The following is a 26206-nucleotide window of genomic DNA, read 5'->3' on the forward strand; positions in this document are numbered from 1 at the left end:
CCATAACCATAACCATAACCCTCACCCTCAGCCTCACCATCACAGCAAACTTAACACTAACAATAACCCTAACCCTAACACGGACCCTAATCCTCACCCCCACCCTCACCCTCAGCCTAACTCTAAGCCAACCCTAACCCTAACCCTCACCGTAACCCTAACCCTATACCTAACACTAACCCTAAACCTAAACCAAACCCTAACCCTAAACCTAACCCTAATCCTCAGCCTCACCCTCACCCTAACACAAACCCTAACCCTAACACCCACCCTAACCCTAAACATAACCCTAACCCTAACCATAACCATAATCATCACTGCAACTCTAACCCTAGCTCTAATCCTCAGCCTCACCCTCACCCTGAACCAAACCCTAACCCTAATCCTCACCCTAACCCTAAGCCTAACCCTAACCCTAACCCTCACACTCACCCTCCCCGTAACCCTAATCCTAATCCTAACCCTATCCTTAACCCCAACCCTCACAGTCAGCCTCAACCTAGCCCTCACCCTAACCTAATCCTAACCCTAAACCTCATCCTAACCCTCACCCTAACCCTAACCCTAACCCTCACCCTAACCCTAACCCTCACCCTCATGCTCAGCCAAAAGCTAAGCCTAAGCCTAAACCTAAGCCTAACCCAAAGCCTAACCCTCACCCTAACCCTAACCCGAACACTAACCCTAACTCTAACCCTAAACCTCACCCTCACCCTTACCTTAACTCTAACCCTAACCCAAACCCTAAACCTCTTCCTAACCCTAACCGTCACAACACCCTAACCCTTAACCTAATCATAATCCTTTCACAAAGCCTAACCCTCACCCACACCCTAACGCTCACCCTAACCCTAACTCTATAACTAACCCTAACCCTAAACCTCACACTCAGCCTCACCCTAACCCTAACTCTAACCTTAACCTCAACCTCAACCTAAACCTAACCCGAAACCTAATGCTAAACCTCACGCTAAATCTAACACTAAAACTCACCCTCACCATAGACCTCACCGTAAACCTAACCCTAACCCTAAACCTCAACCTAACCATCACCGTAACCATAAGCCCAATGCTAACCCTAACATTAACCCTCGACCTAACGCTCCACCTAACCCTAAATTTAACCCTAAACCTAACCCACACCCTAACTCTAATACTAACCCTATCGTAAAACTCAACCTAACCCTAACACTAACCCTAACCCTCACCCTCACCCTCACCATAACTCTAACCCTAACCCTAACAATAACACTAATCCTAAACCTAAAATTAACCCTAACCCTAACCCTAATCCTAACATTCACCCTCACCCTAACCATAATCTTAAAGCTAACCCTCATCCTAACCCTCACCCAAACACTAACCCTAGCCCTAAACCTTACCCTAACACTAACCCTAAACCTCAACCTCACCCTAGCCATCAACCTAACCCTAATCCTAACCCTAACCCTCACCCTAATCCTAAACTTAACCGAACACTAACTCTCACCCTAACCCTAAACCTAACCCTCAACATAACTCTAACACTCACTCTCACCCTCACTCTCAGCCTAACCCTAAGCCTAAGCCTAACCTTAACCCTCAAACTCAACATAACCCATACCCTAATCCTAATCGTAAACATAAGCCTAAGACTCACCATCACCCTCACCCTCACCCTAAACCTCAACCTAACCCTAACTCTAACACTAACCCTAAACCTAACCCTCAACCTCAGCCTCACCCTTACCCTAACTCTAACCCTACACCTTACCCTCACCCTAACCCTAACCCTAACCCTAACCCTAACACTAACACTAAACCTCACCCTAACCCTAATCCTAACCCTCACCCTCACCTTAACCGTAACCCTAAACCTAACCCTAACAATAACCCTCACCCTCACCGTAACCCTAAACCAAACCCTAAAGCTCACCCTAACCCTAACTCTCATCCTCACTGTAACCCTAACCCTCATCCTAACCCTCACCCTAACTCTAACCCTAACCATAAACCTTACGCAAATTCTAACCCTAACCCTCACTCTCACACGAGTCCTCACCCTAATTCTAATCCTAACCCTAATCCTCATCCTAACCCTCACCCTAAACCTAACCCTAACCCTAACCCTAACCCTCACACTCACCGTAAACCTTACCCTAATTCTAATCCTAACACTAAGCCTAACCCTCACCCTCAACCTAACCCTCAGCGTAACCCTAACTCTAACACTAAACCTAACCCTAACCTTCAACCTCAGCCTCACCCTAACCCTAACTCTAACACTAAACCTCAACCTCACCATAACCCTAAACCTAAACCTAAACCTAAAGCTCACCCAAACCCTAACCCTAAACCTCACCCTCACCCTAGCCCTCACCATAAGCCTAATCCCAACCCGCAACCTAACCATAAGCCTCCTCCCTCACCCTCACCTTCAGCCTAACACTAAGCCTAAACTTAACCCAAACCTAACCCTCACACTCACCCTTACCCTAACCCTAATCCAAATCCTAACACTAATCCTAAACCTCACCCTCACCCTAACCCTAATATTAATTCTAACCCTAACCTTAACACTAAACCACATCCTCAACCTAAACCTCACATTAACCCTATCACTAATCCTCAATCTAACCCTCACCTTCACCTTCACTCTAGACCTCACCCTAAACCTAACCCTCATTCTCACCCTAAACCTCACACTAACCCTAACACTAATCCTCAAACTTAACCCTCACCCTCACCCTAACTCTAACCATAACCCTCACCCTAAACCTAACCCTCACCCTTATCATAACCCTCACATTCAGCCTAACCCTAAACCTTGCACTTACCATCAACCCCACCCTAACCCTCACCCTAACCCTACCCCTCACCCTGACCCTAACCCTACCCCTAAACCTCACCCTCACCCTAACCCTAACTTTAACCCTAACCCTAACACTAAACTTCAACCTCAACCTCATGCTCAGCCTAAGCCTAAGCCTAAGCCTAACCCTAACCCTAAGCCTTACTCTCACACAAGCCCTCACCCTAATCCTAATCCTAACACTAAACCTCATCCTAACCCTCACCCTAACCCTAACCCTAAACATCACCCTAACCCTAATCCTCACCCCCACACTCACCCTCAGCCTAAGCCTAAACCTAACCCTAACCCTAAACCTAATAATCACACTCACCCTCATCCTAACCCTAATCCTAACCCCAACCCTAACCCTAACCCTCACCCAAACAATAACACAAACACTAACCCTAAACCTTACCCTAATCCTAATCCTAACCCTAATCCTAAACCTCACCATAAGCCTCACCGTAACCCTAAGTCTAAGCCTAAACCTCACCCTCACCCTAAGCCTAACCCTAACCCTAAACCTCACCCTAACCCTAACCCTAAACATCACCCTCACCCTAGCCCTCACCCTAACCCTAATACTAACCCTAACCCTCACCCTAACCCTCCCATAATTCTAACCCTAACCCTCACCTAACCCTAAACCTCACCCTCACTCTCACAGTCAGCCTAAACGTAAGCCTAACCCTAAGCCTAACCCTAAACCTAACCCTAACCCTCACACACACCCGCACCCTCACCCTCACCATAATTCTAACCCTAACCCTAAACCTAACCCTCACCCTCACCCTAACCCTAACACTATCCCTAACACTAACCCTCACCCTAACGTAATATCTAACCATAAACCTCACCCTCACCCTAACCCTATCCCTAAACCTCACCCCCACCTTCACCCTCACCGGAACTCGAACCCTAACCCTAACAATAACCCTAACCCTAACCCTAACGATCACCCTAACCCTAATCGTCACAGCCACCATCACCCTCAGCCTAACCCTAAGCCTAAGCCTAACCCTCACCCTAATCCTCAAACTCACCGCACCCTAACCCTAATCCTAAACCTAATACTATCCTTAAATCTCAACCTAACCCTCTCCCTCCCCTGAACCCTAAAAATAACCCTAACCATAAACCTCACCCTAACCCTCCCCCTGAACCTAACTCTAACCCTAAACCTCACCCTCACCCTAACAATAAACCTAAACCTAACCCTAATCCTCACACCCACCATCACCCTCAGCCTAACCCTAACCCTAACCCTAATCCTAACCCTAACACTAACCCTAACCCTAAACCAAACCGTAAACCTAACCATAAACCTAACCCTAATCCTCAGTCTCACCCTAACCCTAACCAATCCCTAGCACTAAACCTCACCCTAACCCTAAGCCTAACCCTAACCCTAACACTAACCCTCACACTGACCCTCACCCAAACCCAAATCCTAAACCTAACCCTATCCCTAAACCTAACCCTTACCCTAACCCTCAACCTAGCCTTCACCCTAAACCTAATCCTAACCCTAAACCTCATCCTAACCCTCACCCTAAACCTAACCCTCACCCTCATGCTCAGCCTAAGCCTAAGCCTAAGCCTAAGCCTAACCCTAACACTCACCCTATCCCTATCCCTAACACTATCCCTAACTCTAACCCTAAACCTCACCCTCACCCTAACCCTAACTCTAACCCTAACCCTAACCCTAAACCTCATCCTAAACCTAACCCTAACCCTAACCCTCACCCTCACAGTAACAGTAACCCAAAACCTAACATTAACCTTAACCCTATTCCTAACCCTCACCCTAACCATAACCCTCACTCTAACACTTACCCTCATCCTAACATTTACCCTGACCCTAACACGAACCCTAACACTAACACTAACGCTCACACTAACTCTATCACCCTAACCCTAAACCGCACCCTAAAAATAACCCTAACCCTCAACCTCACCCTAGCCCTCACCATAACGCTAATCCTGATCCTCATCCTAAACCTCACACTAACCCTTACCTTAATCCTCAAACTAACCCTCACCCTCACCCTAACCGTAAACCTAACCCTCACCCTAACCCTAACCCTCACCCTTACTTTCACCCTCACCCTCAGCCTAACCCTCACCTTTACCCTTACCATAACCCCACCCTAACGCTCACCCTAACCCTAACCCTCACCCTAACCCTAACTCTACCCCTAAACCTCACCCTCACCCTAACCCTAATTCTACCCTAACCCTAATCTAAACCTTACCCTAACTCTAACTCTCAACTTCACCCTCACCTTAACCGTAACCGTAACCCTAACCCTAACAATAACCCTAACCCTAACCCTCACCCTAACCATAACCCTCACCCTAACATTAACCCTCACCCTAACACTTAACCTCATCCTAACACTAACCCTAAACCTAACACTAACCCTCACACTAACCCTAACCCTCACCCTAATCCTAAACCTCACCCTAATTCTAACCCTAACTCTAACACTCACCCCCACCTTAGACCTCAACCCACCCTAATCCTAACACTCACCCTCACCCTAACCATAATCTTAACCGTAACCCTCAACCTAACCCTAACCCTCACCCTCACCGTAACCCTAACCTTCATCCTATCCCTAACCCAAACCCTAACCCTAAATCTAAACCTTACCCTAAAACTAAACCTAAACCTCACCTTCACCCTAGCCCTCACCCTAACCCTAATTCTAACCTTCACCCTAACCCAAAACTTAACCGAACCGTAACTCTCACCCTAAACCTAACCCTAATCTTCAACCTAACCCTTACCCTCACACTCACCCTCACTCTCAGCCTAACCCTAAGCCTAAGCCTAACACTAAACCTAACCATCACACTCACCCTAACCCTTACCCTAATCCTAATCCTAAACCTAAGCCTAACCCTCACCCTCAAACTCAACCCCACCATAACCCTCACCCTAACCCTATCTCTAACACTAACACTAAATCTAACCCTAAACCTCAGCCTCAACATACCCTAACTCTAACCCTGAACCTCATCTTCACCCTAACCCTAACTCTAACCCTAACCATACCACTAAACCTCACCCTCACCCTAACCCTAACCCTAACCCTAAACCTAAACCTCACCCTAAACCTAAACCTAAACCTCACCCTCTCCCTAACCCTTACCTTAACCCTAAACCTACCCCTAACCCTCATCCTAACCCTCCCCCTAACACTAACCCTAACCCTCACCCTAACCCTAACCCTCTCCCTCAAACTTACTCTCAGCCTAACCCTAAACCTAACCCTAAACCTAATCCTAACACACACACTCACCCTCATCCTAACCCTAATCCTATCCCTAAGCCTAACATTAACCCAAACACTAACTCTCAATCTAAACCTAACCCTAACACTAACCCTAAACCTAACCCTCAACTTAACCCTCACTCTAACGCTAACTCTAACCCTAAACCTCACTCTCACACTAACACTAACTCTAACCCTAACCCAAAACCTACAACTTACCCTAAACCTAAACCTCACCCTCACCCTCAACCTGAACGTAACTCTAACCCTAACCCTAAAAATAACATTAACCCTAACCCTAACCCTAACCCTAAACATAACCTTCACCCTTAGCCTCAACCTCACTGCAAACTTAACCCTAACCATAACACTTAAAATAACCCTATCCCTAACCCTAATCCTCATCCTCAACCCCACCCCCACCCTCAACCTCAGCCCAACCCTAACCCTAACACTAACCCTAGCCCTTACTGTAACCCTAACCCTAACCCTAACAATAACCCTAACTAACCCTAATCCTAACACTAACCCTCACCATAACCCTAACCCTCACACTTACTGTAACCTTAACCCTCACCCTAACCCTCACCCTAACACTAACCCTAACCCTGAACCTCACCCTAACACTAACACTAAACCTCACCCTCAACCTAGTCCTCACCCTAACGCTAATCCTAACCCTAATCCTCATCTTAACCCTCACCCTAAACCTCAACCTAACCCTAAACCTAACCTTAAACCTCACCCTCACCCTAACCTGAACCGTAACCCTAGCCCTAAACCTCACCCTAACCCTAATCCTGAACTTCACCCTCACTGTAGCTCTTACCCTTACCTTAATCCTAAATCTAAACATCATCCTAACCCTCCCCATAACACTAAGCCTAACACTCAACCTAACCCTAACCCTCACTCGGACCCTAACCCTACACCTAAACTTCACCCTCACCCTAACCCTAACTCTAAACCTAACCCTAACACTAAACCTAACCCTATCCCTAACCCTAACCCTCATCCTAACCCTCACCCTAACTCTAACCCTAAACATCACCCTAACCCTAATCCTCACCCCCACACTCACCCTCAGCCTAATCGTAAGCCTAACCCTAACCCTAACAATCACACTCACCCTCACCCTAACCCTAATCCTAACCCTAACCCTAACCCTAAACCTCAACCTAACCCTCACCCAAACCTTTACACCAACACTAACCCGAAACCTTACCCTAATCCTAATCCTAACCCTAATCCTAAACCTCACCCTAAGCCTCACCTTAACCCTACGACTAACCCTAAATCTTACCCTCACCCTTAACCTAACCCTAACCCTAAACCTCACCCTAACCCTAACCCTAAACATCACCCTCACGCTAGCCCTCACCCTAACCCTAATCCTTACACTAACCCTCACACTAACCCTCCCCATAACTCTAACCCTAACCCTCACCCTAACCCAAAACCTCACCCTCACCCTCACAGTCAGCCTAACCCTAAGCCTAACCCTAAGCCTAAACCTAAATCTAACCCTATCCCTCACACTCATCCGCACGCTAACTCTCACCATAATTCTAACCCTAACACTAACCCTAACCCTAAACCACACCCTAACACTAAACTTAACCATAACCCTCACCCTCACCCTAACCCTAACACTATCCCTAACACTAACCCTCGCCCTAACCCTCACCCTAACCCAATATCTAACCATAAACCTCACCCTCACCCTAACCCTAACCCACCCTAACCCTAACCCTAACCCTCACCCGCACCCTCACCCTCAGCCTCAGCCTAACCCTAAGCCTAAGCCAAACCCTTACCCTAATCCTCATACTCACGGCACGCTAACCCTAACCCTAAACCTAACCCTAACCCTCAGACTCACACTAACCCTAATGCTCACCTAACCCTAACCCTAATCCTAACACTAACCCTAAACATAACACTCACCCTCAGCCTCACCCTAACCCTAACTCTAACCCTAAACCTCATGGTCAACCTAATCCTAACCCTAACCCTAAACCTAAACCTCACCCTAACACTAACTCTAAACCTCACCCTCACCCTTGCCCTTACCTTCACCCTAAACCTAACCCTAAACCTCATCCTAACCCTCTCACTAACCCTAACCCTAACCCTCACCCTAACCCTAACCCTCACCCTCAACCTCATCCTCAGCCTGACCCTAAACCTAACCCTAAACCTAACCCTAACACACACACTCACCCTCACCCTAACCCTAATCCTATCCCTAACCCTAACCCTAACCCAAACCCTCCCCCTAACTCTCACTCTAAACCTAACCCTAATACTAACACTAAACCTCACCCTCAACATAACCCTCACCCTAACACTAACTCTAACCCTAAACCTCACCCTCACACTAACACTAACCCTAACCCTAACCCATACCCTAAACCTCACCATAAACTTAACCCTCACCCTCACCCTCAACCTCACCATAAGTCTAACATTAACCCTAACAATAACACTAACCCTAACCCTAACCATAACCATAACCATAACCCTCACCCTCAGCCTCATCCTCACCGCAAACTTAACCCTAACAATAACACTAACAATAAGCCTAACCCTAAACATAATCCTCACCCCCACCCCCAAATTCACCCTCAGCCTAACCCTAACCCTAACAATAACGCTAACCCTAACTCTCACCATAACCCTAACCCTAACCCTAACAATAACACTAACTCTACCCCTAATCCTAACCATCACCCTCACCCAAACCCTAATCCTAAAACTAACCCTCACACTCACTCTAACCCTAACCCTAACCCTAACTCTAAACCTAACCCTAACCATTACTGTAACCCTAACTCTCAACCTAACCATCACCCTAAACCTAACCCTAACCCTAAACCTCACCCTAACACTAACCCTAAAACTTGCCCTCACCCTAGCCCTCACCCTAACCCTAATCTTAACCCTAATCCTCAACCTAACCCTCACCCTAACCCTAACCCTAAAGCTCACCCTAACCCTAACCCTAACCCTAAACCACAACCTAACCCTAACCCTCACCCTCAACGTAACCCTAACCCTAACCCTCACCCTAACCCTAAACTTAACCTGAAATCTAACTCTCATCCTAACCCTAACACTAACCCTCACCCTAACCGTAAACCTCACCCTCTCCCTCACCCTCAATGTAACGCTTAGCCTAACCCTACCCCTAAAATTAACCCTCACACTCAACCAAACCCTTACCCAAATCCTAATCCCTACCCTAATCCTAACCTTAACCATCAGCCTCAGCTTAACCCTAAATCTAACCCTAAACCTCACACTCACCCTAATCCTAACACTCACCCTTACCATAAACCTCACCCTAAACCTAACCCTAAGTATCACCCTCACCCTAGCCCTCAACCTAACCCTAATCCTAACCCTAAACCTCACCTTAACCCTCCCCATAATCCTAACACTAACCCTCACCCTAACCCTAACTCTCACACTCACCTTTACCTTACTATAATCCTAATCCTAACCCTAAGCCTAACCCTTACCCTCAAACTAAACCTCACCCTAACCCTAACTCTAACACTAACCCTAACACTAACCCACAACTTCAGCCGCAACCTTACCCTAACTCTAACACTCAAACTCACCCTCACCCTCACCCTAACCCTAACCCTAACCCTAACCCTCACCCTAACCTTAAATCTAACCATCACCCTAACCCTAACCCTCACCCTCAAACTCATGCTCAGCCTAACCTAAGCCTAAGCCTAAGCTTAACCATACCCTCACCCTCAACCTATCCCTCACCCTAACCATATCCTCACTCTAACCTCATCCTAAACCTCACCCTATCCCTAACCCTAACCATCACCCTAACCCTAATCCTCATCCCCACCCTCACCCTCAGCATAACCATAACCCTAAGCCTAACCCTAACCCTAACCCTCACATACCCTAATAATTACTGTAATCCTAACCCTAACCCTAAACCTCAACCTAACCCTAACCCTAACCTTAACCCTAACACTAACCCTAACCCTAAACCTTGACCTAACCCTCCCCCTAACCCTAAATATAATCCTAAAACTCAGCCTCACCCTAACCCAAACCCTAACCCTAACCCTCACCCTAACCCTCACTGAGACCCTAAACCATATCCTAACCCTCACCCTAACTCTAACCCTAAACCTCACCCAAACACTAATCCTAACCCTCACCCTCACCCTAGCCCTCACCCGAACCCTAATCATAACCCTAATCCTCATCCTAACCATCACCCTAACACTAACCCTAACCCTCACCCTAATCCTAAGCCTAACCCTAACCCTAACCCTCACCCTCACTGTAACCCTAACCCTAACCCTCACCCTAACCCTAAACTTAACCCGAACTCTAACTCTCACCCTGACCCTACCCATAACTCTCAACCTAACCCTAATCATTAACCTCATCCTCACCCTAAGCCTAAGCCTAACGCTACCCCTAACCCTAAACTTCACCCTCACCCTAACCCTAAACATAACCCTCGCCGTAGCCCTCATTCTAACCCTAACCCTCATCCTAACCCTCCCCATAAGCCTAACCCTAACCCTGACGCTAAACCTAACCCACACCCTCACCCTCACCCTCAGCCTATCCCTAAGCATAAACCTAAGCTTAAGCCTAAACCTAACCCTAAACCTCACACTCACCCGCACTCTCACGATCAACCTAACCCTAACCTTAAACCTAACCCTCAACCTGACTCTAAACCTAACACTAACCCTAACGCTAACCCTCACCCTAATCCTCCCCCTAACCCTATATCTAACCCTAAACCTCACCCTCACCCTAAACCTAACCCTAAACCTAAACCCCACCCTAACCCTAACCCTAACCCTCACCCGCACCCTCACCGTCACCATAACTCAAACCCTAACCCTAACAATAACACTAACCCTAACGCTAACCATCACCCTAACCCTAATCCTCACCCCCAGCCTCAACCTCAGCCTAACCCTAAGCCTAAGCCTAACCCTCACCCTAAGCCTCAAAATCATGCTCACCCTACCACTAATCATAAATCTAACCCTATCCCTAAACCTCAACCTAACCCTCACCCTCATCCTAACCCTAACACTAAACCTAACCGTAACCCTCACCCTAAACCTCCCCCTAACCCTATATCTAACCCTAAAGCTCACCCTCACCCTAAACCTAACTCTATCCCTAAAACCCACCCTAACCCTAAGCCTAACCCTCACCCGCACCCTCACCCTCACCGTAACTCAAACCCTAACCCTAACAATAACACTAAACCTAAACCTAAACATTACCCTTACCCTAATCCTCACACTCACCCTCACCCTCAGCCTAACCCTAAGCCTAAGCCTAACCCTCACCCTAAGCCTCATACTCATGCTCACCCTAACCCTAATCTTAAACCTAACCTTATCCCTAAACCTCAACCTAACCCTCACCCTCACCCTAACCCTAACACTAAACCAAACCCTAAACCTCACCCTAAGCCACCCCCTAAATATAACTCAAACTCTAAAACTCACCATCACCCTAACAATAACTCTAAGCCTAACCATAATCCTCAGCCTCACCCAAACCCTCATAATAACCCTAACCCCAAATCTAACCCTGACCCTAAAACTAAACCTCACCATATCCCTAACCCTAACCCTCACACTCAACCTCATGCTCAGCCTTACCCTAAGCCTAACACTAAACCTAACCCTAACCCTCACACTCACCCTAACACTTACCCAATTCCTAATCCTAACACTAAGCCTTACCCTCACCTCACCCTAACCCTCACCATAACCCTAACTCTAACACTAACCCTAACCCTAACACTCAGCATAAACCTAAGCCTAACTCTAACCCTAAACCTCACACTAACAGGCACCCTCACCCTCACTGTAATTCTAACCCTAACACTAACCCTAACCCTAAACCTCAACCTAACCCTAACCCTATCCCTAACCCAAATCCTCACCCTAACCCTATATCTAACCCTAAACCTCACCCTCACCCTAAACCTAACACTAACCCTAACCCTAACCCTCACCATAACCCTCCCGATAACCCTATATCTATCCCTAAACGTGACCCTCACCCTAACCCTAAGACTAACCCTAACTCTAAACCCCACCCTAACCCTAACCCTAACCATCACCCTAAACCTAATCCTCACCCCCAACTTCACCCTCAGCCTAACCCTAAGCCTAAGCCTAACCCTCATCCTAAGCCTCATACTCATGCTCACCCTAACCCTAATCCTAACCCTAACCCTATCCCTAAACCTCAACCTAACCCTCCCCCTCACCCTAACCCTAACACTAACCCTAAGCCTAAACCTCCCCCTAACCCTCCCCCTAAACCTAACTCTAACTCTAAACCTCACGCTTACCCTTACCCGAACCCTAACTGTAACAATAAACCTCACCCTAAACCTAACCCTCACCCTCAACCTCAACCTCACTGTAACTCTAAACCTAACCATAACCATAACACTAACCCTAACCCTAATCCTAACCCTAACCATAACCATAACCCTCAGCCTCACCCTTACAGCAAAGTTAACCCTAACCATAACACTAACAATAACCCTAACCCTAACCCTAACCCTAATCCTCACCCCCTCCCTCAACCTCAGCCTAAACCTAACCCTAACCTTAATCATAACACTGAAGGTAAACCTAACCCTAACCCTAACACTAACACTAACCCTAACCCTCAACCAAACCCTAAACCTAACCCTAATCCTCAGCCTCACCCTCACCCTAACCCAAATCCTAACACTAACACTTACCCTAACCCTAAGCCTAAGCCTAACCCTAACCCTAACCGTCACCCTCACCCTCACCCTAACCCAAATCCTAAACCTAAACCTATTCCTAACCCTCACCCTAACCCTCACCCTAGCCCTCACCCTAAACCTAATCCTAACCCTAAACCTCATCCTTAAACTCACCTTAACCCTAACCCTAACCCTCACCCTCATGCTCGGCCTAAGACTAAGCCTAAGCCTAAGCCTAACCCCAACCATCACCCTATCCCTAAACCTAATTCTATCCCTAACTCTGACCCTAAACCTCACCCTAACCCTAAGCCTAAACATAACCCTCATCCTAGCCCTCACTCTAACACTAATCCTAACCCTAACCCTCATCCTAACCCTCCCCATAAACCTAACCCTAACCCTCATCCTAACCCTAACACTCAACCTCAGCCTAACCCTAAGCATAAACCTAAGCTTAAGCAGAAACCTAACCCTAAACATCACACTCATATGCACACTCACCCTCACCCTAACCCTAACCCTAACCCTAACCCTCAACCTGAACCTAACCCTAACACTAACCCTAGACTTAACGCTCCCCCTAAACCTCCCCCTAACCCTATATCTAACCCTAAACCTCACCCTCACCCTAAACCCAACACTAACCCTCAACCCCTCCCTAACCCTAAACCTAACCCTCACCCGCACCCTCACTGTCACCATAACGCAAACCCTAACCCTAACAATAAAACTAACCCTAACCCTAACCATCACCCTAACCCTAATCCTCTCCCCCACCCTCACCCTCAGCATAACCCTAAGCCTAAGCCTAACCCTTACCCTAAGCCTCATACTCATGCTAAACCTAACCCTAATCCTAAACCTAACCCTTTCCCTAAACCTCAACCTAACCCTCACCCTCACCCTAACCCTAACACTAACCCTAACCCGAAACCTCACCCCAACCCTCCCCCTAATCCTAACTCTAACCCTAAAACTCACCATCACCCTAACAATAACCCTAAGCCTAAACCTAATCCTCAGAGCCACCCTCACCCTCATCCGAACCCTAACCCTAAATCTAACCCTAACACTAACACTAAACCTCACCATATCCCTAACCCTAACCCTCACACTCAACCTCATGCTCAGCCTTACCCTAAGCCTAACACTAACCCTAAAGCTAACCCTCACACTCACCCTAACCCTTACCCTATTGCTAATCCTAACACTAAGCCTTATCCTCACCCTCACCCTACTCCCTCATCATAACCCTATCTCTAACACTAACCCTAACCCTAACACTCTGCATAACCCTAAACCTAACTCTAAACCTAAACCTCACACTAACCTGCACCCTCACCGTCACTGTAATTCTAACGCTAACTCTAACCCTAACCCTAAACCTCACCCTAACCCTAACCCTAACCCTAACCCTAATCTTCACCCTAACCCTATATCTAACCCTAAACCTCACCCTCACCCTAACCCTAACCCTCCCCTAATCCTAAGCCTAACCCTAAACCTCAAACTAACCCTAACCCTTACCCTCACTGTAACCCTAACCCTAACCCTCACCCTAACCCTAAATTTAACCAGAACCCTAACTCTCACCCTAACCCTACACCTAACCCTCACCCTAACCCTAACCCTCACCCTCACCCTCACCCTAAGCCTAAACCTAAGCCTAACCCTAACACTAACCCTAACCCTCACACTCACCCTAAACATTACTCTAATCCCAATCCTAACACGAAGACTTACCATCACCCTCACCCTAACCCTCACAGTAACAATAACTCTAACACTAACCCTAACCCTAACCCTCACCGTCAGCCTCACCCTAAACCTACCTCTAACCCTAAACCTCAAGCTCACCCTAACCCTCACGTTAAGACTAACCCTAACATTAATCCTAACCCTAACCCTAAACCTCATCCTCACCCTAACCGTAACTCTAAATCTAAACCTCACCCTCACCCTAACCCTAACCCTAACCCTAAAACCCTAATCCTAACACTAAACCTCACCCTCACCCTAGCCCTCACCCTAACCCTAATCCTAACTCTAACCCTGAACCTAACCCTCATCCTAACACTAAACCTAACCCTCACCCTCACCCTAACCCTAATCTGAATCCTAACGTCAACCTAACTCTAACCCTCACAATCACTGTAACCCTTCCACTAACCTTCACTCTAACCCTAAACTTAACCTGAACCCTAACTCTCACCCTAACCCTAACCGTAACATTCATCCTAACCCTAACCCTCACACTCACCCTCACCTTCAGCCTAACACTAAGCCTAAGCCTAACCCTAACCCTAACCCTCACACTCACCCTAAACCCATCCCTAATACTAATCCTAAACCTCACCCTCACCCTAACCTTCACGTTAAGACTAACCCTAACAATAATCCTAACCCTAACCCAAACCCTAAACCTCATCCTCACCCTAAAACTCACACTAACCCTAACACTAATCCTCAATCTAAACATCAAACTCACCCTCACCCTAGCCCCCACCCTAACCCTAACCCTCATCCTCAACCTAACCCTATATCTAACCCTAAACCTCACCCTCGCCCTCACCCTAACCCTAACCCTAATCCTAACCCTCACCCTAATCCTAAGCCTAACCCTAAACCTCAAGCTAACCCTAACCCTCACCCTCACTGTAACCTTAACTCTAACCCTCACCCTAAACCTAAATTTACCCAGAACCCTAACTCTCACCCTAACCCTACACCTAACCCTCACCCTAACCCTAACCCTCACCCTCAAGCTCACCCTAAGCCTAAACCTAAGCCTAACCCTAACCCTAACCCTAACCCTCACACTAACCCAAACCCTTACTCTAATCCCAATCCTAACACGAAGCCTTACCCTCACCCTCACCCTAACCCTCATAGTAACAATAACTCTAACACTAACCCTAACCCTAACCCTCACCCTCAGCCTCACCCTAAAGCTACATCTAACCCTAAACCTCACACTCACCCTAACCCAAACCCTAAACCTAACACTAAACCTCACCATAACCCTAACCCTAAAACTCACCCTCACCCTAGCCCTCACCCTAAACCTAATCCTAACCCGAACCCTGATCCTAAACCTCACCCTAACAGTAACCCTGACCCTAACCCTCAACCTAACTCTAACCCTCACCCTCACTGTAACCCTTACGCTAACCCTCACTATAACACTAAACTTAATCCGAACCCTAACTCTCACCCTAACCCTAACACTCATCCTAACCCTAACCCTCACACTCACCTTCACCTTCAGCCTAACACTAAGCCTAAGCCTAACCCTAACCCTAACCCTCACACTCACCCTAAACCCAACCCTAATCCTAATCCTAACACTAACCCTAAACCTCACCCTCACCCTATCCCTCATGTTAAGACTAACCCTAATATTAATCCTAACCCTAACCCTAACCCTAAACCTCAATCTCACCCTAAACCTCACACTAACCCTAACACTAATCCTCAATCTAACCCTCAACCTCAACCTCACCCTAGCCATCAACCTAACCCTAACCCTCATCCTCACCCTAAACCTCACACTAACCCTAACACTAATCCTCAATCTAAACCTCACCCTCACCCTCACCCTCACCCTAACACTAACCCTCACCCTAAAGGTAACCCTCACCCTTACCATAACCCTGACCCTCAGCCTAACTTTCACCTTTACCCTTACCGTAACCCCCACCCTAACCCTCACCCTAACCCTACTCCTCACTCTGACCCTAAATCTACCCCTAAACCTCACCCTCACCCTAACCCTAACTCTAACCCTAAACCTAACACTAAACCTTACCCTATCCCTAACCCTCAACCTCATGCTCAGCTTAACCCTAAGCCTAAGCTTATCCCTTACCCTAAACTTCACCCTCATCCTAGCCCTCACCCTAACCCTAATCCTAACACTAACCTTCATCCTAACCCTCACCCTAACCCTAACCATAACCATCACCCTAACCCTAATCCTCAGCAGCACCATCGCCCTCAGCCTAACCCAAAGCCTAAGCCTAAGCCTAACCCTAACCCTCACACTCACCCTCAACCTAACCCTAATCCTAACCCTAAGCCTAAACCTAAACCTATCCCTAAACCTCAGCCTAACCCTAACCCTAACCTTAACCCTAACACTAACCCTAACATTAACGCTTGAACTAACCCTCCAACTAACATTAAATCTATCACTAAACCTCACCCTCACCTTAACTCTAATCCTAAACCTAACCCTAAACCTCACCCTAACCCTATCCCTAACCCTCACCCTCACCCTCACCCTCACGTTTACCATAACTCTAACCCTAACCCTAAAAATAACACTAATCTTATCCCTAAACCTAACCCTAACCCTAACCCTAATCCTAACACTCACCCTAACCATAATCTTAACACTAACCCTCATCCTAACCCTAACCCAAACCCTACCCCTAACCCAAACCCTACCCCTAACCCTACACCTTACCCTAACACTAACCCTAAACCTCACCCTCACCCTAGCCCTCACCCTAACCCTAATCCTAACCCTAACCCTCATCCTAACCCTCCCCATAACCCTAACCCTAACTCTCACCCTAACCCTAACCCTCACCCTCACCCTCACCCTCCGCCTAACCTTAAGCCTAACCCTAAACCTAACCCTAACACTCACACTCCCCCTAACCCTAACCCTAATCATAATCCTAACCCTAACCCTAAACCTCAACCTTACCATAACACTCACCCTCACCCTCACTCTCAGCCTAACCCTAACCCTAAGCCTAACCCTAACCCTAAATCTCACACTCACCCCAACCCTTAACCTAATCCTAATCCTAAACCTAAGCCTAACCCTAACCCTAAACCTCAGCCTCACCTTTACCCTAACTCTAACCCTAAACCTCGCACTCACGCTAAACATTAACTCTTACCTTAACCCTAACACTGAACCTCACTTTTACCCAAACACTAACCCTCAACCTCACCATAAACCCAACCCTAACCCTAACCCTAACAATAACACTCACACTCACCGTAAACCTAATCCTAACCCTAACCCTCACATTAACCCTAACCCTCACCCTCACAGTAACCCTAATCCCCAACCTAACCCTCACCCTAACCCTAACCCTAAACGTAAACCTTACCTTAACACTAACCCTAAACCTCACCCTCAACCTAGCCCTCACCATAACCCTAATTCTCACCCTAACCACAAATTTAACCGCAACCTAACTCTCACCCCAACCCTAACTCTAACCCTCCCCTAAACCTAATCCTCACCCTCACCCTCACTCACAGCCTAAAGCTAAGCCTAAGTCTAACCCTAACCCTAACCCTCACCCTCACTCTCACCGTCAGCCTAACCTTAAACCTAACCCTAAACCTAACCCTAACCCTCACACTCCCCCTACCCCTAAACCTAATCGTAATCCGAACCCTAACCCTAACACTCACCCTCACACTAAACCTCACCCTAACCTTAACTGTAACCCTAACACTAACCCTAAACCTAACCCTCAAACTCAGCCTAACCCTAACCCTAACTCTAACCCTAAACATCAACCTCACCCTATCCCTAACCCTAACCCTAAAGCTCAACCTCACCCTAAACCTCACCCTCACCCTAGTCCTTACCTTAACCCTAATCGTAACCCTAACCCTCATCCTAACCCTCCCCCTAACCGTAACCCTAACCCTCAACCTAAACTTAACCCTCACCCTCAACCTCACCCAAAACCAAACCCTAAACCTATCCCTAATCCTTCAAACTCACCCGCACCCTTACCCTCACCGAAAATCTAACCCTAACCCTAAACCTCACCCTAACCCTCACGCTAAACCTAACCCTAACCCTCAACCTCTCACTAACCCTAACACTAACCCTAACCCTAACCCTCCCCCTAACCCTCCCCCTAACTCTATATCTAAACCTAAACCTCATCCTCATTCTAAAACTAACCCTAATTCTAAACTCCACCCTCACCATAAGCCTAACCCTCACCCCCACCCTCACCATCATCGTAACTGAAACCGTAACGCTAACAATAACACTAAACCTAAACGTAACCATCACCCTAACCCTAATACTCACCCCCACCCTCACCCTCAGCATAACCCTAAGCCTAAGCCTAACCCTCACCCTAACCCTCATACTCATGCTCACCCTAACCCTAATTCTAAACCTAAACCTATCGCTAAACCTCAACCTAACCCTCACCCTCACCCTAACCCTAACACGAACCCTAACCTTAAACCCCACCCAAACCCTCCACCAAAACCTAACTCTAACCTTAAATCTCACCCTCACCCTAACAATAACTCTAACCCTAACCCTAATCCTCACCCCCACCCTCACCATCATCCTAACCCTCACCCTAGCACTCACCATAACCCTAATTCTAAACCTCAAACTCACCCTAACCCTAACTCTCATGCTCACCCTAAACCTAACACTAACCCTAACCCATACACTAATCCTCAATCGAACCCTCACCCTAATGCTAACTTTAACCCTAAACCTAAACCTAAACCTCACCCTAACCATAACCCTAAAACTCACTCTCAACCTAGCCCTCACCCTCACCCTAATCCTAACCCTAATCCTCATCCCAAACCTCACCCTAACAATAACCCTAACCCTAACCCTCAACCTAACTCTAACCCTCACCTTCACTGTAACCCTTAACCTAACCCTCACCCTAACCCTAAACTTAACCCGAACCCTAACTCTCACCCTAACCCTAACACTCACCCTGACCCTCACCCTGACCCTCACCCTAACCCTAACCCTCACCCCCACCCTAAACCTATCCCTAAACCTCACCGTCAACCTAACCCTAACTCTAACCCTAACCCTAAAATTAAACCTCACCCAATCCCTAACCCTAACGCTCACACTCAACCTCATGTTCAGCCTAACCCTTAGCCTAACACTAACCCTAACCCTAACCCTCACACTCACAATAACCCTTACCCTAATCCTAATCCTAACACTAAGCCTTACCCTAACCCTCACCCTAACCTTCACTATAACTCTAACCCTAACCCTAACCCTACACCTGAACCTGACCCTCAACCTAACCCTAACTCTAACCCTAACCCTAACCCTAAAATTAAACCTCACCCTATCCCTAACCCTAACGCTCACACTCAACCTCATGTTCAGCCTAACCCTAAGCCTAACACTAACCCTAACCCTAACCCTCACACTCACAATAACCCTTACCCTAATCCTAAACCTAACACTAAGCCTTACCCTCACCCTCACCCTAACCTTCACTATAACTCTAATTCTAACACTAACACTAACCCTAACACTCAGCCTAACCCTAACCCTAACCCTAACCCTAAACATCACACTAACCTGCACCCTCAACCTCACTGTAATTCTAACCCTAACCTTAACCCTAAACCTAAACCTCACCCTAACCATAACCCTAACCCTAACCCTCCCCCTAACGCTATATCTAACCCTAAACCTCATCCTCACCCTAACCCTAACACTAACCCTAACCCTAACCCTCACCCTAACCCTCACCCTAACCCTCACCCGTACTTTCATCTTCCCCCTAATATGAACCTTAACCCTAACAATAACACTAACCCTAACCCGATCTATCACCCTAACCTTAATCCTCACCCCCACCCTCACCCTCAGCCTATCCCTAAGCCTAAGCCTAACCCTCACCCTAACCCTCATACTCACGCTCACCCTACCCCTAATCCTAACCCTAAGCCTATCCCTAAAACTCAACCTAACACACACCTTCCCCTTAACCCTAAAACTAACCCTAAACCTCACCCTAACCCTCCCCCTAACCCTAAATCTAACACTAAACCTCACCCTCACCCTAACCCTAACCCTAACCCTAAACCTAAACCTCACCCTAAACCTAACCCTCAACCTCAACCTCACTGTAACTCTAACCCTAACCCTAACAATAACACTAACTTAACCTTAATCCTAACACTAACCATAAACCTCACCCCCAGCCTCACCCTCACTGCAAACTTAATCCTAACTATAACACTAACAATTACCCTAACCCTATTCCTAACTCTAATCCTCACCTGCACACTCACACTCAGCCTAACCCTAACCCTAACCCTCACCCTCACTCTCACCATAATGGTAACCCTAACCCTAACCCTAACATTAACCCTAACCCTAACTTTACCCCTCAACCTAAACATAACCCTCAACATAACCCTAACCCTCAACTTAACACTTACCCTCACGCTAACACTAACACTAACCCTCACCCTCACCCTAACCCTAATCCTAACGCTAAACCTCAACCTAACCCTAACCCTCACCCTCACCATAACCCTTCCTCTAACCCTCACCCTAACCCTAAACTTGACCCGAACCCTAACTCTCACCCTAACCCTAACTCTAACCCTCACCCTAACCCTAACCCTCAACCTTACCATAACCATCACCCTCAGCCTCACCCTCACATTTACCCTTACCGTCACCCTACCCTAACCCTCACCCTAACACTAACACTCACCCTAACCCTCATCCTAAAACTAACTCTAACTCTAAATCTCACCCTCACCCTAACCTTAACTCTAACCCTAACCCTAACACTAAACCTCACCCTAACCCTAACCCTAACCCTCAAAATAACCCTAACCCTCACCCTCAGCCAAACCCTCAGCCTAAACTTACAGCTAACCCTAACCCTAACCATAACCCTCACACTCAACCTAAACCTAACCCCAAACCTCATCCTAACCCTAACCCTAAACCTCACCCTCATCCTCAGCCTCACCCTATCCCTAAGTCTAACCCTAAACCTCACCCTCACCCTAACCCAAATCCTAACCCTCAAACTCACCGTAACTGAAACCCTAAACCTAACCCTATCCTTAACCTTAACCTTAATCCTCCAACTAACTTTCACCCTAACCCTAACCCTAACAGTAACCCTAACCCTAAACCTCACCCTAACCCTCACCCGAACCATAAATCCAACCGTAAAACTCACCCTCATCCTAACCCTCACTCTAACCCTAACCCAAACCCTAAACCTCAACCTCACCCTCACCGTAACCAAAACCCTAAACCTAACCCTAACAATAACCCTAAACCTAATCCTATCCCTCACCCAAAACATAACCCTCACCCTAACCAAAACTCTCACCCTAAAACATACCCTCACCCTAACACTAACCCTAACCCTAACACTAACCCTCACACTAACCCTAACCATAACCCTAAACCTCAACCTAACCCTCACCCTCACCCTAACCGGAACACTAACCCTATGCCTAACCCTCACCCTAACCCTCCCCCTAACCCTATATCTAAACCTAAACCTCACCCTCACACTATCCCTAACCCTAACCCTAAATCCCACCCTAACCCTAAGCCTAACCCTCACCCGCACCCTCACCCTCACCATAACTCTAACCCTAACCCTAACAATAACACTAACCCTAACCCGAACCATCATCCAAACCCTAATACTCACTCCCACCCTCACCCTCAGCCTAAACCTAAGCCTAAGCCTAAACCTCACCCTAACCCTCACACTCACCCTCACCCTAAACCTAATACTAAACCTAACCCTATCCCTAAACCTCAACCTTTACCTCACCCTGCCCTTAACATTAACACTAACCCTAACCATAAACCTCACCCTGACCCTCCCCCTAACACTAACTCTAACCCTAAACCTCCCCCTCCCCCTAACCCTAACCCTAAACCTCACCCTAACTCTAACCCTCACCCTCACCCTCAATCTCACCGTAACTCTAACCCTAAGCCTAAAAATAACACTAACCCTAACCCTAACCATAACCATAACCCTCATCCTCAGCCTCACCCTCACTGCAAACTTAACCCTAACCATAACACTAACAATAACCGTAATCCTAACCCTAACTCTAAATCTCAACCCCAACCTCACCCTCAGCCTAACCCTAAGCCTAACCCTAACCCTAACGCTAACCCTAATTGTAACCCAAACCCTAACCCTAAACCTAACCCAAAACCTAACCCTAAACCTAACCCTAATCCTCAGCCTCACCCTCACCCTAACCAAACCCCTAACCCTAACCCTCACCCTAAACCTAAGCCTAACCCTTACCCTGACCCTCACACTCATCCTAAGTCTAACCCTAACCCTCCTAAACCTAACCCTATCCCTAAATCTAACCCTTACCCTAACCCTCACCCTAACACTAATCCTAACCCTAAACCTCATCCTAACCCTCACCTTAACCCTAACCCTAAACCTCACCCTAACCATAACCCTAACCCTCACCCCCATGCTTGGCATAAGCCTAAGCCTAAGCCTAACTCTAACACAAACAATCACCATAACCCTAACCCTAACATTAACCCTAACTCTAACCATAAACCTCACTCTCACACTAACCCTAGCTCTAACCCTAACCCTAAACCTAAACCTCATCCTAATCCTAACCCTAACCCTCACCCTCACCCTCACTATAACTGTAACCCTAACCCTAACAATAACCCTAACCCTAACCCTAACCCTCAACCTAACCATAACACTCACCCTAAACATAACACTCACCCTAACACTTACTCTCACCCTAACACTAACCCTAACCCTAACACTAACCCTCAAACTAACCGTAATCATCACCCTAACCCGAAACCTCACCCTAAAGCTAAACCTAACCCTCATCTCACCCTAGCCATCACCCTAACACTAACCCTCATCCTCAACCTAAACCTCACACTAACCCTAACACTCATCACTAATTCTCAATCTAACCTTAACCCACAGCCTTCCCCAAACCCTAACCCTCACCCTAACCCTAACACTCATCCCACTGTAACCCTCACCCTCAGCCTAACCCTCAGGTTTACCCTTACCATCACCCCCATGATAACCCTTACCCTAACCTTAACCTTCACCCTAACCCTCACCCTAACCCTATTTCCAACAGAAAACCTCACCCTCACCCTAAACCTAAAAATAATCCTAACCCTAACCCTAACCCTCATCTTCACCCTAAACCTTACACTAACCCTAACCCTAAACCTCAATTTAACCCTCACCCTAAGCCTAATCCTAACCCTTACCCTAACTGTAAACCTAACCCTAACACTCACCATTATCTTAACCCTCACCCTCAGCCTAAACCTCACCTTTACCCTTACCATCATCCTCATCCTAAACCTCACCCTAACCCTAAACCTCATCCTAACCCTCACCCTTACCATAAACCTAACCATCGCCCTAACCCTAACCCTCAAACTCTACCTCAAGCTCAGCCTAAAACTAACCCTAAGCCTAAAATTTAACCTAACCCTAACCCTCACCCTAGACATCACCCTAACCCTAATCCTAAACCTAAGCCTCAGCCTAAACCTCAACCTAACCCTAATCCTAAACCTCAACCTCACCCTCACCCTAACCTTAATCCTAATCCTCACCCTCAACCTCACCTTCAGACTAATCCTAAGCCTAACCCTAAACCTAACCCTAACACACACACTCAGCCGCATGCTAACCCTAATCCTAACCCTCACCCTAACCCTAACACTAAACCCTAACCCTAAACCTCACCCTCACATGCACCATAACAGTAAACTTAAACTGAAACCTAACAACAACCCTAAACCTAATGCTAACCCTTACCCTAACCCAAACCCTCACCCTAAGTCTTACTCTCACTGTAACACTAACCCTAACTCTAACACTAACCCTCACACTAACACTAACCCTAAATCTAACCCTAAACATCGACCTCACTCAAACCTTAATCCTAACCCTAAACGTAAACCCCACGCTAACCCTAAACCTAACCCTCACCTGCATCCTCACCCTCACCGTAAATCTAACTCTAACCCTAACAATAATAATAACCCTAACACTAACCATAACCCTAACCCTATCAATAAACATAACCCTCACCCTCAGCCTCACCCTCACCGCAAACTTAACCCTAACCATAACACTAACAATAACCCTAACCCTAAGCCTAACCCTAACCCTAACTCTAATCATCACATCCACCCTCACCCTCAACCTAACCCTAAGTCTAAACCTAACCCTAATCCTAATCCTAACCCTGAACATAACCCTAACACTAACCCTAACCCTAACACTAACCCTAACCTTAATCCTAACCCTAAACCTAATCTTCAGCCTCACCCTCACCCTAACCCAAAACCTAACCCTAACCCTCACCCTAATTATAAGCCTAACCCTAACCTTAACACTAACCCTCACACTCAACCTCACCCTAACCCTAATCCTAAACCTAAACCTATCCCTAATCCTAACCCTCAACCTAACCCTCAGCCTAGCCCTCAGCCTTACCCAAATCCTAACCCTAAACCTCATCCTAACCCTCAACCTACCCAAACCCTAACCCTAACCCTCACACCAACCCGAACCCTAACCCTCACCCTCAACTTCACCATCAGCCTAACCCTAAGCCTAACCCTAAACCTAACCCTAACACACACACTCACCCGCACCCTAACCCTAATCCTATCCCTCACCCAAACCCTAACCCTAAACCTCCCACTAACTCTCACGCTAACCCTAACCCTAACACTAACCCTAAACCTCACCCTCAACCTAAACCTCACCCTAACTCTAACCCTAACCCTCAACCTCACCCGCACCCTCAGCCTCACCCTCACCACAAAATTAACCCTAAACATAACACTAACAATAACCCTAACCCTAAGCCTAATCCTAACCCTAACTCTTATCCTCACACCCACCCTCACCCTCAGCCTAACCCTAAACTTCACCCTCACCCTAAACCTAACTCTAACCCTAAACCCAACCTCAAACCTCAACCTAAACCTAACCCTAACCCTCACCTTAACACTAAACCTCACACTCAGCCTAAACCTAAGCCTAAACCTAAACCTAACACTAACACATACACTCACCCTAACCCTAACCCTAATATTAATAATAACCCTGACACTCATCCTAACCCTTACCCTAACCCTAAACTTTACCCTCAACCTCAGCCTAACCCTAAGCCTATCCCTAAGCCTAACCCTAACCTTCACACTCACCCTAACTGTAACCCTAATCCTACACCTAACCCTAACTCAAACCCTCACCCTCAACTTAACCCTCACCTTAAGCCTATCCCTAACATTAACCCTAACCCTAACCCTCACCCTCAGCCTCACCCTAACCGTAACTCTAACACTAAACCTCAACCTGACCCTAACCCTAACCATAACCCTATCCCTAAAACTCATCCTAGCCCTAAATCTAATCCTCATACTCACCATAACCGAAACCCTAACCCTAATGAGAACAATAATCCTAACCCTAACCCTAACCCTCACCCTAACCATAAAACTCACCCTAA

This window comes from Dipodomys merriami, unplaced genomic scaffold (genome assembly GCF_024711535.1).
Source record: "Dipodomys merriami isolate MVZ:Mamm:240054 unplaced genomic scaffold, mDipMer1.0.p SCAF_75, whole genome shotgun sequence".
In the NCBI taxonomy this organism is placed as follows: domain Eukaryota; kingdom Metazoa; phylum Chordata; class Mammalia; order Rodentia; family Heteromyidae; genus Dipodomys; species Dipodomys merriami.